We start from the raw sequence: 19,827 nt of genomic DNA on the forward strand, positions 1-19,827 counted from the left end.
CATCAAGAACATTAGGCATGTGGTCGCTAGAGGTAACGCCATCAACTGTTGGCCGATTCAGTACAGGAACACCAGGGCTAGAGAAAGTTAAATCTATCACAGATCGAGCGTGGGTGCAGACGAAAGTGGGTGAACTAGAATTTATGCACGAAAAATTATTATTTGTAGCCCAAACCCAAAGGCACTTACTGGTGAGATCTGTCTTATAACCTCATGACACATGGTGAGCATTAAAGTCTTCAGCCAAAAGAATGGAAGTCTGACAATTAACTAAGCGGTCTGGTATCCTGAACACCACAAGGGAAATAAACATTTGCTAATGAAAATGGACAGTACCCTTCAATTTTAGAAGAAAATCTTAGCCCTGTGGCAAAAGTTTAAAGAAACTAGTATTAGTAAGCCTCCACCTCTTGACTGGCGATTTTGTCAAAATCACCAATAATTTTGCAAATGGAAATGTTTTTCAGTTGTAAGCCAAAATAATTATGTCTGGATTTGTTTTAAAGAAAGGTAAAGTAAATCTGTTGAAGCTGAATTAAGTGATCGACAGTACCGCTGTAGAACTCCTAATGGCCCTGCTACGTTCTCATAGCTATACGCTTCATTTTTTTTTTTTTCTCTCTCTCTCTTTACTGCTGAGTGCTTGAATAAATGTCCAGAGATCCTATGTTTTGTTCATTTCATTATTTCATGGGTAATAGTGTTGATTTATTATGATCATGTGAATATCGCTGACTACTGTGGTAGACTACATGTGCCAGTCATGTTTTTTATAAAAATCGTGTACTATTTGCGTGTTCAAGGTGTACTTTTGCATAGATTTATGCACTGTGGCTGCACCGGCATTGCAACTTTCTGATATGGTGGGTTTTTGTGAGTCAGTAACAGTTTGCTAAATGTCTCTTGATGCAGTAGAAATGCAATGAATGGTATTGTTCACTGTCAGAAGTGAACGAATAACTATGTGATTTCCTACGTGACAGTGGTTATGTTTAGTGCACTGGTGCTGTTTTGCAACTAACCACTAATGGTTTCCTCCTGCACAAACCCTGCCTGCACTCGACCGTGGCCGCGGCTTTCTGATAAAGACCGAAAGCAGGGCGCCTGTATACATCTACTGTGCTGTGTCAGCACACATTAAGATCCCCAGGTGGTCGAAATTTCCGGAGCCCCCAATTACACTGTCCCTCATATGCTGCCGAGTCACTTTGGAACATTAAACCCAATGTTTTGTATTTGTTTGGTTTGGCTTGTGGGGTTTAGTGTCCCAAAGCGACTGAGGCTATGAGAGATGCCGCAGTGGAGGACTCTGGAAATTTCGACCACCTGGGGTTCTTTAACGTGCACTGACATCGCACAGCGCACGGGCGCTTTTGCTTTTTGCCTGCATCGAAAAGCGGCCGCCGAAGCCGGGATTCGATCCCACGTCCTTGGGAGCAGTAGTCGAGCGCCGTAATTACTGCGCCACCTCAGCGGGACGTGTTTTGTATTTGTGATTTCATTATAGTTGCTTATTATGCTTGAATGTCATGGTGTAGTAAGCTTTAAATCTTTAATCCTGCCAATTATAAAACTCCAAATCAAAATTCACCATGACCTGCAGCCACTTTCTGGAGGTTGGAGTATGCCTATAAGTATATAGCAGTCAGCTGTTGTTGACACCCTGCAATTTCCTTTTCTCTACCAAATCCATGTTTCAAACAGTCCAGTGTGTGTCAGGGGTGTGGAAAGACCACTGCAGAGCAAAGTATGTGGTGCATATATGAGGACTGTTTATAGTTGATTCCATTCTTGCTAAAGCAAATAATGGAGGTATCAACCCCTTTGGTACGATGAATGCCATTGATAAATCCTTACATGATGCATCAGAAGCACCCCTGATGCACACTGCTTACTGCTTAGGAGCCACGCTGTTTCCCTGGACCACCAATTGGATGAACATCAAAACTGTAGCATGCAGCCACTTGCCCTTGCTGTATGCTGTGTATCTGCTGCTAGACTGCACCGTGGTCACGGAGCAAGAAACCTTTAGGAGTGGGAACTATGCTGTTTGCGGCGGCCAGAAAAGGTCACAAGCTCACGGCGCCACTATCATGCTGGCGGCGCCTGTCGGCGTGGAAAGGAATTACTGCCGTTTCAGTTGCCAAGGCAATCAGTCCAGGTTTCTTTTTTGTCACTGCGACTTCTGCGACGCGCCGCATGCCACCGCCACTGCATAAGGCCGCGTCATGCTTCGTGTTGTCGGCGCTACAATTGTGACCTTATCTGGTTGCCCGCGCTCGCTCGCGCTGATGGGAGTTTCACATCCTAAATTGTTTCTTGCTCCGTGACTGTGGTGCAGTTTGTGCACAGCTCACATAATCATGTCAACTTTAAAACGCCTATACAGTGAATATCCAACTGCAATGGCATTATGCAAATCACTTGCTAGCAATGTTTGTGTGCATTTATTTAATTTAAGCCATAGTGACCAACAGAAATTCCAGTAATGCTTTATAATCTGTGTTTCTTATAACTTTCTCAGTCATTAAATGTGCACTAATTATTCTACAGTACAGCGTTGCTCCTTTTGAAAAGAAGGGCTCTTCTGAGCTATTAAGGATATCTGGAAAAGAAATATATGTACCCCTCATTTGTTTGAACCTAAAATTACTGCTGATATAATGGCTTCATAGCATGGAAAAGGTTGCACACAATGTATGTTTAATTCTTCTAGTACATATGTCACAGTACATCACAGTGTCACATGGGCAGTCTTAGCGGTATGTTTAATCACAAGTTCGGCCACAGGCGTAGCCAGGTAAAAGAAGCTGCCGCTTCCATGCAAGTTTAACCAGAGCTAAACCACTGCTAATTTTTTTTTAAGCCAAAGCTTCACTATGCCATCTATCAGCCAAGGCCACCTTGCCCGGCCTCTCAACCTTCAATGAGCGAGAGGTCACAGTGTGGCTATAGTACCGTATTTACTCTAATGTAACGTGAGTTTTTTTCATGATTTTTGGCTCTCAAAGCTTGCGCTCGCGTTATAATCGAATCCTGCAATTCGGTTGGCCTAAAGCAGTGCCGGGATGCAGCTATTATGAATCTGCCACCATTCTGTTTCGGTTTCCGCGGTTTTACACATAGAGTTCCTTACACTAACTAGAGGGAAAACTGAGGGCGCTGCACTTCAGCCACCATGGGCGCGCTAAGAATCATGGGCCGGTGTGCTACTTGTTGCGGGACAGTCGGGTTTTTCTCGGGTACGTGGAGTGGCATTACTGCAATGTTTCTTTTTCGTCGTCATCATCATCTGAAGGTGCGTACGTAGACCGCAAAAGCTATAGTAGCGAAGGCGCAGAAGCAGACGTCGCCAATAAATGGTTTTTGTTTCCCGAAATGCCACTAAAAACTTCCTTAAGTGATTGCACAACCATAAATATTTTTATAACGTTTTTCTGTTTCAAATTTTGCCCATTAAGTGCGAAATATTGGTATTTGTGCTGCTCAAAACTAAGCCAATAGGAGAAAGAGCCATTGCTTATATTGGATAAATCTCACACTGACATGCTGTTTCTCTCTCTTTTTGCAATTTATAGCCACAATATTCAATCTTATGACATAATTTACTGTAGAACAATGTTTATCTTTGCATTAGTTTTGGCCAAAAGTTGTAGTTCTGCACTCGGTAGCTCTCCGGCCCATGATGCTTTGAGCGCCCATGATGGCTGAACTAGCCGTCTGGAAACTCCATGTAAACTCCCATAGACGGCAGTACAGCTTTCCCTCTAGGTAAGGTAAGGAACTCTATGGCTTTACAATGTTATGTTGGCAATGTGAGTACCAGGGAGGCCAAATCAGCCAAATCCCAATCCAACAAAAGTCAAAACATTGCACCTTTTGTTTGTGGGTTCAGAGTTTATACTCAGAATCACATTGTCCCCTTGATTACGCGCTTTTTCGCATCTTTCACAGTGGATTGGCGGGTTTACTTCTGTTATCACATTTCGCACGATGGCAACGCCATTCACGGTACAACGCTCGCCTAAAAAAAGCTATTGTGATAGCAGAAGAAATAGGACATTCTGCGGCAGCTTGGCGGCTAGACACTACTATTCTACCTTACATGGGTGGCGGATGCAGCTGGAAGTGATTTTTAAATGTGAGCCTGACCGCAAAGGCTTTTGAATCATCTAGGAGGTGGGAGTGAAAAGGAAGACTCTGTTTCCGAGAACTCTGCCTCCGGCAACGACGAATGAGTGTTTTTTTATTAGACTGCAATGGCCATAATGTCTAATAAAGGTACATTTTCAAGCGATTATCTTGCATTACATTCATGGGTTTATTTTTTTCCCACTGGGAAATATGGAAAGTCACCTCGCCCTTCGCGTTACAATCACGGTTGCGTTACATTCGATTAAATTCGGTATATTAACAATGCTACCACCACTTGGCCAGTGACTTAGCGGTAGATACAGCATCATGTGTTCCCTCTTGTAGTTGACGGCATCCTCAACTGCATAGTTCTGCAATTTGATAACTGCAAAACCATCTTGCGCTGGAGTTGTGAGTAGGGTGGCGCCGCCTCGTGGCAGCCAAGAAAAGCCTGACTGGGTAGTACAACGGCGGCTCTGCCTATGCTGTCGTAGTGTGCCACAGACAAGTTAACAATTTCATTGTTCAACTCTACTGCCTGCTTTCAAGCCGCACGAAACGAGGCTGCAGTGCGATTGGTACGGGCGGTCATGTGCGTGCATGCACTGGTTAGAGTAACCGCGTTCGCTCTAAGCTGGCCTCTCCGCCGGCTCAGAGCTGAAATATATAGACCTTTTTAGTTTCGATGCCTGGGTGCAGCCATCTTAGTTTGATGGTGGCGCCTCGTATGAGCCAAACTGGGAACGTCCGCTCCGGCGCCTCTTGACGCCATCTTGGGCTGTGCTGTTCGAGTTGATGCTGCGGTGCGGCAATGTAAAAGTGCTGTTTCGCGGTGCTCGTGAAAGCTATCCGACACCTTGCTGGTATTTATGCTTTGTTTGAGCACGCCAGCAAACCGTATACCATCCGTATGACATAGCGACTGCTGTTGGAAACAGCACTAGCGGTCGGGGTGGCTGCGAAGGACTGCGCTCCACTTCCGCAGTGAGGATGTATCTGTTATATCTTTCACGATACATGTATTTTCAATTATATTTTATAATCGCAATGGTAACTGCACACGCAAATACACAGCGAATGAACCGTACGGGCAGCTACCGAATTCGGGATGCAGATACTGCGAAAGATGCTTTCCATTTATCGCCGCATTGATTTAACATGAAGTGTGACCCATTTCGATATACGATCGAGCTGTCCTACTCAACAATGTATACTTTCAAGTTAAACCATGGTGTAAGACTAGCACTTAAAAGAAGTAGGGTCTAAAGTGCCATCAGTCGACGTTTTTATAAAGCCTTGGTGTTCGTCCTGCGGCGAGACATCGTATACTCCTGTCCTGTACGTCGTAGCAGCATCGTTTGCACAAAGTATTTTTGAGCAAAATGTCGAAAAACGTGCGCTCTCAGCTGCACCATGGAAAAAAACAAATTCACAGCACATACAGCAGCGCTTACGACAGCGGCGCCGCCCGCTGGCGTGGCCGACTACGGCACTCTCGTCGAGCGCTACTCCCTAGTCGTCGCTAGGCCTAAATTGTTTCGCATCGAAGGCACATCCGACGGTACTTTGTAATTGCTCAGCGCTAGAGTAAATGGTCTCTCGTGGAGCTGCCTTACTGCCGATCCCATAGTATCAGTAAAAGAAAGATGTAAATTCGGTGACAACTTAGCTGCGGAGCCAGCGTGCAAACGATGAGCCGCGCGCTGCACCAGCGGTAATGTGTTGCGTAACTTATTTGTATTGCAATTATCAATAACACGGTATGGGTCAAAACTCCGCAAGAAAGATTTTTTTTTTTTGGCAGTCGGCTTAATGTTTAAGTGAAGAACAGATTTTAGCACGCTCTTGCATTGGCGGAAAACATCCACCGTATTGTTGGCGCGGAGGGCTTGCGGGAGGCACGGCCTGCCCGGCGTGTGTGGCTACTATAGCGAAGGAAGTGAAATTGTCATCATATTCGTGAGTCCGTCATTGGTATTAAGTTTATCTGCCTTACATAAAACATTCATAGGTGAATTAAATAAGGTTAGACTAGAAAGCGGTGAAGCAGTATTATATCACAGCCGAACTCGGACTGTCGATGCATTCCTGGGGAATTGTTTTTAAGCCCGTTATACCTAGTGGCATGGGCAGAGGCACATTATTTTTTATTTTTTTTTGGGGTAGCCTCACCGTAATATATGTCGATGCATGCTTTCCACATACGCTCTCGGCAATCATGTTGCGATTTCTTTGATTCTTTGCGCAGTCCACGATCACGCATTGTTGTCCCGATGACATTACCACTTAAAGGGGCGCTAATAAAGGTATTTAAGTCTCTCGAACGACAATATACCGAGGTGCAAGGCCGCTCTGCTATGCATGAAGCGTGCGAATGCACAGCCCACTCTGTACTGGCAACAATGGGCCGGCGCAAGGAATCTGGTTAGAGAGTATTTTCCTCCTCTCCTGCTCGCTCTCGGTAAAACGGTTTATAGAGTGCAGCTATATACGCGTGTTTATTTGTTATCGAGAGTGAAACCGTCCGTTATGCTACTGTTTTTGGCAGCTGTGCAAGTAAGAACTGCACGTGCGTACGTCAAGCAACGAAAGGTGAGGGCGATAAACTAGAGTTTACTGAAAATGTTTGCTATCTCGATGAAAGCAGCCATTCACTTTCAAGAGAAGCAGTAACAGACGTCATTTGGGGCATATTTATAATTACTAAGCAGCCGAAAATAGCATTTCGGTCATGCACTGCGCATTCTTGATCTGATAGAGCGCTAATTCTAATATGCAAAGTCCCCATTGTCCCTAACAGGCAAAAACTTTGGCTCGAGAGCTGCAAGCATATAAATCATCTATCAGTTGAGCAGTATAAAACGAGGTCAGCGTGCCTTCTGATATCTGCACCTAACGACGAATAGAAGCGCCTGCCGCGGTGTAATTCGAACGTATCTGCAGTCCCAGCTTCAGCGTTCTGGGGGATTTTCCAGTACGTGGGCTGTATTTCCAAACATTACGAGCGTGGCTTATCAGCTAAATGGTGTGTAAAAAGCAAAAACTAGCTTAGGATCAACTTACAAGCTCACATGCATGCATTGAACGCAAACCCCAACGGCCCGTGTACGGCCGGCTCATGGTGCCCATCGGAAGGACTTCTTGTGCCTCGGAGGGGTTATTTATGCTGCCTATCCGTGTTGTGGTTTCGTGGATTCACTTGCTTAAGCTCAGCTGCGTGTAAAGCTTTCGTAGAGCTCCACGAATTCACGCGACACTCGTCTGGCTATATCGACTGGCAGCGCGCCGAGACTTCGCCTCCGATTGCTACATGCTGTAAAATGCCTGACCGTTGGATTATTTATTGCCTTTGTTTACGTCCTGACAGCCCTAAAACAATTTTCAGCACCTTAAATGCGTTGTAATTCATACGTAATAGAAATTAAAGCGGTGGATCCATACTGACTCCATGCATTCGAATGCAGACGCCGGGGATTTGTACTACCCAACAGACACCTAGGGGGGCGCTTTTTAGCACCATTTTCGTGGCGCCCCTGGGCAGCGCAAGGCTCCTATGTATAGTGAACTAGAATACTTTCTAGTGGCGCGAACGATGACGCTCGGGCACGCCGTTTTTCATTGATGCCGCCAGATGGCGCCACTGCGACATCTACTAGTCGACTTTTCAATGCTTTCTTGCAATAGTGCGACATAGTCCCGATGCTTTTGTGCGCCTATTCAGTAAAAGTGGTGCTTTTTTCCCTTTGCCACCCCGCCGGGGTGGCGCAGTGGTTACGGCGCTCGACTACTGTTCCCGAGGACGCGGGATCGAATCCCGGCCTCGGCGGCAGCTTTTCGATGGAGGCGAAAAGCAAGGCGCCCGTGTGCTGTGCGATGTCAGTGCACGTTAAAGAACCCCAGGTGGTCGAAATTTCCGGAGTCCTCCACTACGGCGTCTCATAGCCTGAGTTGCTTTGGGACGTTAAACCCCACTAAACTAAACTAAACTTTTTCCCTTTGCCGACGTATGTGGACCTCCACCCATGATAGAAGGCGTTTCATTCAACATTATTCGGGTTTTCGCCGTTGCACTAGGGTGAAAGCGCTCTTATTTCGCTGGCATCTGCTACAGCTCATGCGAGACGAGTTATCGTGCAATCTAAATCATTACGGCACATTAATTTGTACAGGACAGTTATTTTTCTGAGCCCTCCAGAGCCCGCTTTATTACAGAGCCAACTCAACTGTCAGCAGCAGACTGGTAGCAGCGTGGCCAGGCATCGTGCGCACGCACGGGTTCTCGCATCTCTCCAGCCACGTCGCAGTAACTTTCCTTTAGCCAGTAATGATGATCATATTACACTGCGCTATTCGGTATTCACCGTTAACCAGGAATACCCACTTTAGCGTGACATCTGCTTAGCGTTAGGAAATTTGCCAAGTGGTAAAGTTGGGAGCAGCTTCAGGCTGTTACATCTTTTTTTTTTTACAAAGTAGTCATGAAAAAAAAAAATCCCACGCTTTGAAACGAATCATCCGGCGATATTCTGTGGCGTCACCATTACTTTCTGTTCACAGCAACAATATCTGTTATAAATCATCGCTGTAAGCCAGGTGCTAAAATCCTTTCATCATCTCATATGCATAACATATATGCAAAAAATACATACATGAGAAGGGCAGAGCAGTTTTGTTTAGGTGCTTTACAAGGCTTCTCCACTGCTGTTTTATTTTATTTGACTGCATGGGACAAAAGCCATCAACAATGAGTTGTTTTGTGAAATTATTGACTACACAAAAAGTCCTAAGAGCATCGATCTGCTCATCTTGAGGTGCTTTGAAGCTTGACATTGCGCTGGTTAATGCATTTTGTGAAAAAGTGCATGCGGGTAGTTAAGCAGTGATTTCAGCTGCACCAATCTGACAGTGGTCAGACCACCCAAATTAGCAGGTTTGATTGGCCAGTAGCATACTGTGTACAAGCTGTCTGCTTGAATTTAGGCTGAAGCAGGTTGTAAACACATTCTCAAGTTCAGCCACAAACTGGTATCACTCGAAGGGTACGAAAGGCCTCTGTTGTCCTTAAAGTTAGTAAAATTATCCTAGTTTAATATATGTGACTTATCTTTCTCCTTTCTCATAGTTAGTCTTCAGAATGCATTTCCTATACAAGGCGTTTGAGGTAGGATTTGAGGTAGGATATAGAGAGACCACAATTGTATACAGCTGCCAGCTAACTGGCTAACCCCAGGGAATTTTTTATTTTGAAGTTAGGTAATTAGTAATTATTTTTTCTAATTTACTAACTATTGCCTTTTGACACTAACTGGGTTTGCAGAATTTGAGAGCAGCTTCTAAAACCTCTATTCCATTTATTTCCTCATCGTTTTTCCGAGCTCTAAAGAAAGCCCGCGAAATACAAAAATTAGCAGCCTGTATAGCGCTGAGACTGGGCTGTGGAGTCATGGCCACAGCTAATTTCTGTCACTCAAACCATGCACGGTTGAGAGTGCTACAATATTGTGGCGCATGAATGCGTCAGTCACGTGATATTTCTTTTCTTTTTTTTCGCGGGCTTTCTATATAGGTGGGAAAAACGATGCACGTAAGGTTTTTTTTATCGGGAATAAATGAAATGGGGGTTTCAGAAGGTCCTCTCCAACTTTGCAAATCACATTTATTTGAAAGCAATACTCAGTAAATTACAATTGCAAAATGAAAAATTGCCTGTACCGTTTTTTTTTTTTCATCGATATTTATTGTCTTAGGGCATCAGTAGGGTATGATATGAAGGATGAATAAATGATTTAATAAATGTGTCAGCTACCATGACTACGCGGAATTGAATTTAATTTAATCTCAGCTGTCTGCTTTATTGAGCTGGTGGTAGTATTCGAGATCACGCAAACAGTCGAAGCTTTCTTCCCTGAAGTCTTCCTTTTGTTTAGACCATGGTGCGCCAGATGGCTGTCAGCAAGTGGTTTCTCTGGCCTATCTCAAATGGTTTATTTTTAACCCTTGGCTGAAGTTAGCTTGGACATGCGGTATAAAATATGTTGGCTATTGTTTGGTGTCACAGACTTAATAAGAATCTGCACAGAGCACAACTCTCTGCAACATCAATATTGCCCACATCCAGCCTTGGCCTTACGGGTTTGACGGTAATATATGCCTATGGTGGCTGTAATATGCCGGACAACCCGGCAAGAGTGTATAGGCACCGCATCAGGTGCCAGTGGTGGCTTTTCACGCGGTATATCCTCACTTCTGCCGTTGATCATATATGTGCGTAGTCACGCAGCAGGATGAGATGCGGCTCGAAATGATGCTCACATACTGCCGATGTTTCTGTGAGAGGCTTCTCCTGCCTTCACAAGCTTCGTTTCCACTTTCTGCAATGTTTGTTGCCCCTCGGAGCTGCAAACAAAGGTGACTGGAGCACCCGGATAGCTGCGCTTCGGCATCTCGGAGCAAAACAGAGCGAGTTGGTCCTTTTCCTGGCCATTTAGAACTGCGCATCATGCTTTTGAAGAGCTGAGATGTCTTAGTTGCTGTGATGGAAGGCAGAACTGAAAGTTCGAGGGCAAAACCGCAAGAATGTGCAGACTGCACAGCGCGCCAAGCCTTGACTTCCCTTCGCGGATGCGCACGCGGTCCTAGTAAACATAACTGCAGCGCCAGCAGCGGCGGTCAGTGGCGTCCGGCGTGCAAGAGGCGCCCATTTTCCTTCCGTTCGCACCACTAGAAAGTATTCTAGTTCACTATACTCCTATGTAGAAACCTAGGCCTAACCAAAGAAAAACCATGCATTCACTTTGCCTAACTAGGTTTAGCAAGATTAAACCTCGGCCATTTTTTGGATGCCTTGTGTGTAAACTACACTGAACAATTGCTTCGCTGATCTTCCATCTCTAAAGCCTTAGATGCTGTCTTACATTTAATTGTGTGTTGGTGCAAATTATGCAGGTGTGCCTTCTGCAGTTGGCAGATGGAAAAGCCAAGTATTGGAAAAGAGACCTGAACATTCCAGTGCCTTGGCTAGTGCGAGGGGACCGTGGTCAAGCATCCTGGGCTTCCTTCTTTGGTTTTTTTCACTGTTTGGAGTTTTCCTGTGGAGCTACTTTGCTGCCAGGAAGCGTTGAGACCAACTCTTCTTGAGCTTAGACAGCGCTGTGATATTTCCTCAAATTTAGAAGCAAAGTGTGTAGCCATACTCCCTTTGCATGCTGTTTTTGAAGGGCACCAAGTATTTAATGCCAAATTTGCAGTGTATTTAATGCCAAAGTTCTCATGAAGTTGTCCTGTAAAATGTTTGGCTACTTTGCTGCCAGGAAGCGCTAATGCCAAATTTGCAGTGTATTTAATGCCAAAATTTTCACTGTTTTGAGTTGTCCTATAAAATGTTTGGCTGCTTTGCTGCCAGGAAGCGTTAATGCTAAATTTGCAGTGTATTTAATGCCAAAATTTTCACTGTTTGGCTACTTTGCTACCAGGAAGCATTGAGACCAACTCTTCTTGAGCTTAGACAGTACAGTGATATTTCCTCAAATTTAGAAGCAAAGTGTGTAGCCATACTCCCTTTGCATGCTGTTTTTGAAGGGCACCAAGTATTTAATGCCAAAGTTTTCACTGTTTGGAGTTGTCCTGTAGAATGTTTGGCTACTTTGCTGCCAGGAAGCGTTCATCATCATCATCATCATCAGCCTGACTATACCCACTGCAGGGCGAAGGCCTCTCTCACATTTGTCCACTTAACCCGGTTCTCTGCTAGTTGCATCCACGTGACCCCTGCGAACTTCTTAATTTCATCCGCCCACCTAACTTTCTGCCGCCCCCTGCTACGCTTTCCTTCCCTTGGAATCCAGTTTATTACCCTCAGCGACCATCGGTTATCCTCTCTTCGCACTACATGTCCTGCCCATGTCCATTTCTTCTTCTTAATTTCCACTAGAATGTCAGTAACGAGTTATTTCTCTGACCCACTGTACACGCTTCCTATCTCTTAATGTTACCCCTACCATTTTTCGTTCCATAGCCCTCTGGGTTGTCCTCAACTTAAGTAGAACCTTCTTGGTTAGCCTCCACGTTTCAGCTCCATAGGTGAGTACAGGCAGGAAGCGTTGAGACCAACTCTTCTTGAGCTTAGACAGTACTGTGATATTTCCTCAAATTTAGAAGCAAAGTGTGCAGCCATACTTCCTTTTATCATGCTGTTTTTGAAGGGCACCAAGTATTTAATGCCAAAGTTTTCACTGTTTGAAGTTGTCCTTTAGAATGTTTGGCTACTTTGCTGCCAGGAAGTGCAAATGCCAAATTTGCAGTGTATTTAATGCCAAAGTTTCCACTGTTTGGAGTTGTCACGTTAATGCCAAATTCGCAGTATAGCTTTAGCTGTCGTGCTTGCATATCTTTACTCTTTGAAGTAGTTTTGGGGAGAATTCAAATTTGTGGAGTATTTGTTTCAACTAACACGTTTTTCTTTTTTTCTGGCACTGATGTCTAAATTCAATGTTTAAGTAATATCTGCTGAATTGCTTCATTGTTGTTATCATCATCATCATCATTCATCATCATCATCATTTATTTTCCCTTAAGGACCCCTAGGTGGGGCATTACATAACGGGGGAGCAAAAATAAACGAAATCACAAACAAAAGGAACATTTGGAATATAGCAGCGAAGAAGGCAAACATAATTGTTAAAAGAGCATTATAAAACGAAAGAGTGAACAATCATAGATGCATTAAGGCCAACGCGCTATATGAACAAGAGGAAAATGGGAACACTTTTGCATACAGAGGTTCAACAATAAAAAAAAAAAAATACAACACGTGGAGAGGTGGTACTCAAAAGTGCAACTAAGGAAGAAGATGAGATAAAAGCAGGGTTTTGAATTTAACTGGGTCACTCATTTACAATCGCCTCAGGTAGACCATTCCACTGTTCAGTGGCGGATGGCAAGAAGGATTTATAAAATGCATTGGTGGAACCATGTAGACGCTGTAGGCTTAGACTGTTAAAAAGGCGACACGTTGTATTGGGAGGGAGTAGGAGTGTGCAGTGCAAATGGGGGAAACGTAATATAACTTGTGGAAAAGGCAGAGTTTGGCAATTGTACAGCAAGAAGACAGTGGCGGTATGTCAAGCGATGATTTTATGCCAGAAACACAGCTCCTACGGTCGTAACATGAAGTAATAAATCGGGCCGCGCGACTCTGTACTGATTCTAATGCGTCAATTAAGTATGTCTGATGTGGATTCCAAATGGGTGAGTCATATTCAAGTTTAGTGCGAATGAAAGTTTTGTAAGCAAGTTTGCGGATAAATGGAGGGGACACGGCTAGCAACCTTCTCAGTCGGTTGAGCGATTTCGAACTTTCGGCTACTATGTTTAAGATGTGCTCGGACCATGAAAGTTTGCTAATGATTATTACTCCTAAGTACCGGTAGGACTCGACTTGTGTTAGGGGGATTGACTTTAAAGAATACTGATAATTTAAGCTGTTGCATTTACGTGATACTGTCATGAACTTGCATTTTGAAACGTTAATCATCAGCCACCGGGTGCACCAGTTAGTTGTTTCGTTGAGATCATTTTGGAGGAGGTATTGGTCGTTGTTCAATGATACGCGTTGATACAGAACGCAGTCGTCTGCGAAAAGGCGAATTGATGCTGAGATGTTGCAAGGAAGGTCGTTAATGAATACCAAAAAAAAAGAAGAGGACCGAGCACAGAGCCTTGAGGAACACCCGAAATGACGTTTGTGGATGAGGAATGGTGGTTATCTAATAAAGTGCGTTACAAACGGTTAGAAAGGAAGCAGTGGATCCACGATAAAACCAGGGGGTCAAGACGGAGGCTCGAAAGTTTAGCCATGAGGCGATGATGCAAGACATGATCAATAAATGTTCTTTTTATAGCACTTGCTATTTTAATCATGTTTAATTACTGCTTGCAATTCTTAAAGTGAAAGGCACTGTAGGCATGCACATGTGCATAGCTATATCTGCATACTTTTGCAGCAGTTTTAAGCTGCCCTTACAAAGATTTTCAAAGAGATCATCACAGGCAGGCATAAAAAAAAAGTGAGACTAGCTCTAACACATATAAATAACTCGTAAGGTTTTTACTGTAGAAATAAATCATTAGTTTTACTTCTTTTCTGCCACGCAGCGAAGGCTCAGTGGTTAGAGTGTTCAACTGCGGAGCACAAGGACATGGGTTCAATTCCAGCTGCAGTGGCTATGTTTCAGTGGAAACAAAGTGCAAGGCACACATGTATTGTGCAGTATCAGGGCATGTTAATTATCCCCAGATAGTTGAAATCAATCCAGAGCCCTCCACTATGGCATTCCTTTTAGCCCATGTTGCTCTGGGACATTAAACCCTACAGAAAACATTTACTTGTTTCCTACATGAATTTTTGCTCATTCAGCACTTCAAATCATAAATTATCAGTTCTGATAAGTTTTAGATGGCAGAAATTCCAGAAATTCACGCTTATTGTTTTAGCATTAGCACACTGTTGCAATGCTTTTTTTTTTTTAAATTAGTTACTACTTCAATATTACTATAATTAAGATATGTGAAACGACTGGAGCCTTGATTTTTATCCTTTCAGCAGGAGGTCAGTGGCTGTACTATGTAATTTCAATAACAGCACCGCGTGGTGGGGAAGTGGGGGGGTGCATTGCCAGAAAATTTTGCTAGGCACTTTTTTTTGTCCCGGAGGAGTTGTTTTTTGTTGCTCACAAACACTTTAAACTTCTGATTCTTTGCATTCAGTAATGGCAAGCAAATATAATGCACTCTCGTTACCTCAAATTGTTCTTTTTATTTTACCTTGAAGAAAAATGCCTGCCTGAAATTTAACTCCTTTTTTTCTATGCCACCCCTGTAAGAACGTCCTGGAGCAGCCGTTGACACGGTAGATAAATCGTGCACAGCGCTTGGCTGCAAGTTTGGTTGGTTTGGTTTATAAGTTTTAACATCCCAAACAAACTCGAGCTATGAGAGACGCTGTAGTAGAGGGCTCTAGAATTTTCAACCACCTGCTGGAGTTTTTTAGGTGCATTGACATCACACGCACGGGTGCCTTGCTTGTCGTCTCCATAGAAAAGCAGCGCCATGGCTGGGGTTAAAACCACATTCTTGAGTTCAGCAGTCGAGTGCTCTAACCACTGAGTCACCACAGCAGACACAAAGCACAAAGAGGAAAGTTTGTTCCATCTGAGAAATCGTGTCAGGCAAACAGGCATGCGGCTGAACTATGTGGTTATACGCATAAGTATATAACAGAACCAGGGCCACACTGTATTTCAAGCATCACACGAAATGAGAAAGTTTCTGGGTGAGGCACTTGCAAATAAATCCTGTTAATGTCATCAATAAAATAGTAAAGAAACATGCACAGTACGGGGCAAACCCATTTGTGGCCTTCATTGACTGCAGTAGTGTTCAGTTCAGTGAAAATAGCAGCAGTAGTGTAGGCATTGCATAACCAAGGCATTGAGGGACGATATGTAAATACTAAAAGATATTGAAAAGGGTTGTGTGGCAACCATAGTGTGAAGGGTGTCCAGAAGTAATGCCCCTAGATTTTTTTTTTTCTTGAACACCTTTTATTCAAAACATGAAATTTATAAATGTTACATTGCATATCTGCTGAACCTATATTACTTTTCAATGTAACCTCAGTCAACAGGTGAGGCTTTGCACCCTTGGTAAATAAGGGCATTTGTGCCTACTTTGTACCAGCTGTTTTCCTATACACAGCACCAAAACAGGCAACAGTGTCTGTGCTCGTACCAGCCTAAAAATAGAAATCTGGAGATGAGGGGACACTTAAGGTCTCCCTTTACGGGTGCGGTGCAGTAGCGGAGGGGTTCTCAAAATTTTTTGCCTCAAAGAATGCCGCTCTATAAGGTTTATGCCCGATAATGTGCCACAACACACTTTTTCCTCAAGTTTGCTCCCTTTTTTTTTTTTTTTGGAAGTATATTTTGTGCTATTATAGTTTAAATCATTCAATGAGAGAGCACATACATGCATTATAGAGAGGCAGCAAAACATGTGATGTTGCTTGTCAGTGTCTCAAAACACTAGAAAAAAAACTGCAAATTTTTTTTTTTGAGCGGGCGAATCTGCTGCTCGACCAGACGAGTTTTTGTCAAGTGTTAGTTTTCATGGGAGATACATTCTGTCCAAATTAGGTATAGTTTACGAACGACAAGGCAGGCCATCAACTGGCCTTCCAAAACATATACGAGAGCTTTCGGCCATCACTCCGATACCTCAGAAAATGCTTCCAGATTTCCACGCTGAACGTCGTGCACAGAGTCCAATCTTTGGCCAAACGTTTTCTTAATGATACTTCTGTAGTGTATGTCGATGCAGCAAATTCCTTAGCTGGAAGGATGGTAGCTATGGTCACCACAGAACATGGGACAGTCATAACTGGGGACACTTACATGTGCTCTGCACACATGTTGGAGTAGAAACAACCATTGCTCTAGCCATTGCGGGATCCTCAGCAGAAACCATAGTCAGTGACTCAAAACTGGTGATACGTAATTGCATTCGCTTAATCGGAACACCTGCTCATGACTCCTTTGCTAGTAAGGATGTGGCTCCTAACCTTGCTTGAGAACTGTCCGGCCCAGCTGGGTCGTGCAGCCCACCTGCTATATACTCTAGCAATGATAGATTGTCTTCTTATAGAGGAATTCTGCTGCATTACAAGCTTGCCAGACTCCGATTCCCCTCCTGCAAACAAAACGCTGTCTGAATGCCAGGCCAAAGCATGGCGTAAACTTCAAACTAACACCTATCCAAATCACCAATTATGCTGTCACTATTCGGACAAATGCAAAAATTGTGATACATCTAAATCACATGATCTGGAACTGCCCACAGTCCCTACCCGCAAGGCACTTCCATGCACGACTCTGTTCACTGGGAGGCTCTACTGCTCAGCCCTGATCCGGGGCACAGTTCAAGCTCCTCCTGCTGGCTGAAAGCGCCCCCGCTGCCCAAGGGATAGTAAGCGAGGGCGGCCATTTGGGTCGCTCCTCTGTGGCCGCTAGTAATAAAGTTAGTTTCACCACACCACTCCAAGCTGAAAAGTAAAATATTTGATTATTTTGTAAATTTTTTAGTGAGGTCGACTTTCGCATTCTACTGAGAAATTCAAAGGGCTGTCGTATGACCGGGAAATTGTTTTCCGCCAGTTATTATTATTACATTAGCTGGTTCAGTAAAGAGGCACAAATTTTATTGAGAAGATCAGAGGGGGTGGAGCGCAAGCTCTTGTGCGTGTGGCATGCACACTTCCGTGAAAAACCCACTCAAGCTGAGTGATTTAATCAGTAAAAGCATGGCAACTTGAGTGACCTTTACTAAAAGAGAAGAGACATCTTCCAAATTTATAGCATTCAGCGCAGTTTTGAGCTTAAAAGAAACAGATGATTTTGGAGAGAGGGAAAGAATAAAAACAGTGACTGCTTGGGGTTACTTTTAGCAAACATATTTTGTGAAAAAGTACTGAGATTTAAATGCAATATTAAATAGAAAGTTCTGTAAGATAGTTTTTACTGGAAAGTGGATACTTCATTCACGACCAGTTTATCTGCTGTGCATGTGCAGCCTCGTCCACTTCTAGCTATAACACGGTCACTGCTTTCAAGGTGTCATTGCATCCGACCCGGCCATGCAGTAATCTAAAGTGGCTGGCCATGTGAAGCAGCACATCCATGTCTCTGTGTGCTTGCATCGCTTTGCATCGATATCTGCCTGCGTAAGATACAATGTTGCTTTAAAAGCAGTGACCGTGTTTTAGCTAGAAGTGGACGACCCTGTACCTATTTTATTGAAAAAGAAAAGTGCTCCTTTGTGTAAGCCCAAGAATTTCATTTGCAAGTCAACCACTCTCAAAGGCTCAGCGACAGCCCAGACGGCGTCCCTAAAAAAAAAAAAAAAATTATTTATTACAAATACCTACAGCGCCCATTGGGCATTATCGTAGGGGGGGTAAGTTGCAAACATAAACAAACAGAAAAGTGGAAGTGAAAGCATACAATCAGTTCTAAAAAAAAAATTGCAGTTAATCAAATGCGATGGTTGTTGAAGTAGGCGCTTTCAAATGGGATCAAATGTGAAGTAGGTACGCTAGCCCTGCTTCGCCTATAAAAGTAACGCGGCATCAGAAAGCGTCCAAACATAGCAAAAATTTAGGAGTCTTAGTAGAGCAATGTTTGAAAGCATTAACTTCATTCAGCGATCGCTTTCCACTTATTTGCAAAACAAGTTCACGGTACATGCAAGCCACATACCTAACACCTGTAACAAAATGCGCTCCGCACACTCGTAAATTCGGGTTGTTGGGGTCCAGATCAGCTCGATTAATTCGAGCCAGCCACACCGTGCGGCGATCTGTGCTCAGCGTCTTGGTGCGCTCGCACATGTCTGCGATGAATCTAGGCAGGTGAAAGTGTTTGTCAGCGTCTTCTTTCGCCTCGAACTGTCGCTTCGGTTGGAGCAGCCAAATATAGCACAGAAAACCACTTCATAGCTGCGGAAAGACGTAAACAAACACGGAGAAATCCGACCTACACAGCGATGCACAAGCGTTCAGTCCAGCAGTGGTTCACCAGCATGGCCGACGCGCGTTCCGCACACACCGGAAGTGATGTCGGTGCAACCTGTGTATACTCGGTATTTCTTTGTTAAATCGCGTGGGGAGAAAAGATTAAAAATGGTTGAGGGCAGCTTAATGATGTTAATTGAATTTACTGTTACAATATATATGTAGTAAAAGCGGCATTATGTATATATTCATCGGCGGCAAAAATTTGCAGGACACGAGAAAATCATTTTTTCTGTAAAGTGCCACATATATGTCACAGCATCTAACTTTTATCCGTTTGACACCAGTTATATACATTGGTCTTAGATTCCATGACGTGCCCTGAAAAGTTTCGTCCCCGATAGTACAACGAACAGAGCTTGATGTGAGGGCATTGACGGCGTCAACATTCCATGACCATAAACAGTTAAAAAAGACTCAACAGAAACCTCTGGGGCTGCAGTGTCTGAGCCAGCAGTTCCTACAGGGCCTTCAGAAATGCATATAAAAAGAGTGGAAGGTTGAGAAAAGTGCAGTTCAATTCTCTATCATTGTCATGACGAGGAAGTTCTCTCTGAAATGAATGATTTTTTTACTATGCTTTCAGAAGGCTAGCCAGTTCTGTGCCACAGAGTTCTGACTTGCTTGTACGAAGTTCACCAGTAAAGGGATGTTCATCTCTGAAGCCTCTCCCTTAACGAAGGCACCTGCACGACAAATTACACCATTACAATCACTGGTTTAGAAAGGCACAATTGTGCCCTATCTCTCATTTCACCAAATAATTCAGCAGTTTTTTTTTACTGAAGGATATAGGACGATGCCTCAGTAACCTGTGATTCATTGGTAATGGTGCCTTGCAAAGTAACTCAGGAGACGAATTTAGATAGGCAAGGTTGAACAATAGGACTAAAATTTTATATGGAGAAAATGAAAGTAACACTTAACAGGCTAGGATAGCAAACATAAGTTTATGATAGGCAGCAAGGACCTGGAAGTGATTAGGAAATATTTCTTAGTACAAGTATAGCAACCGCCTGTCTCTTTGATGGCAGTCAAATAACTAGAAAAATAAAATTGACTTTGGGTAC

At 43.7% G+C, this 19,827-nt stretch overlaps 1 protein-coding gene across 4 annotated transcripts in view; it reads left to right on the forward strand.

The window, feature by feature from the left end:
- Positions 1-19,827, forward strand: part of LOC146204763 (uncharacterized) — a 57,579-nt gene that overhangs the window by 31,789 nt on the left and 5,963 nt on the right. For 3 of the 4 annotated variants that reach the window (XM_084589471.1, XM_084589472.1, XM_084589473.1), the window contains one exon: positions 11,080-18,101. The exons of the other annotated variant lie outside the window; for it this stretch is intronic. The gene's annotated coding sequence lies outside the window, so the exon portion shown is untranslated. Of the gene's footprint in view, positions 1-11,079; positions 18,102-19,827 lie in introns of those variants that run through there. 4 annotated transcript variants of the gene reach the window in all.

Source organism: Amblyomma maculatum, chromosome 1, assembly GCF_055883805.1.
Source record: "Amblyomma maculatum isolate TAMU_Amacu chromosome 1, ASM5588380v1, whole genome shotgun sequence".
Classification (NCBI taxonomy): Eukaryota; Metazoa; Arthropoda; class Arachnida; order Ixodida; family Ixodidae; genus Amblyomma; species Amblyomma maculatum.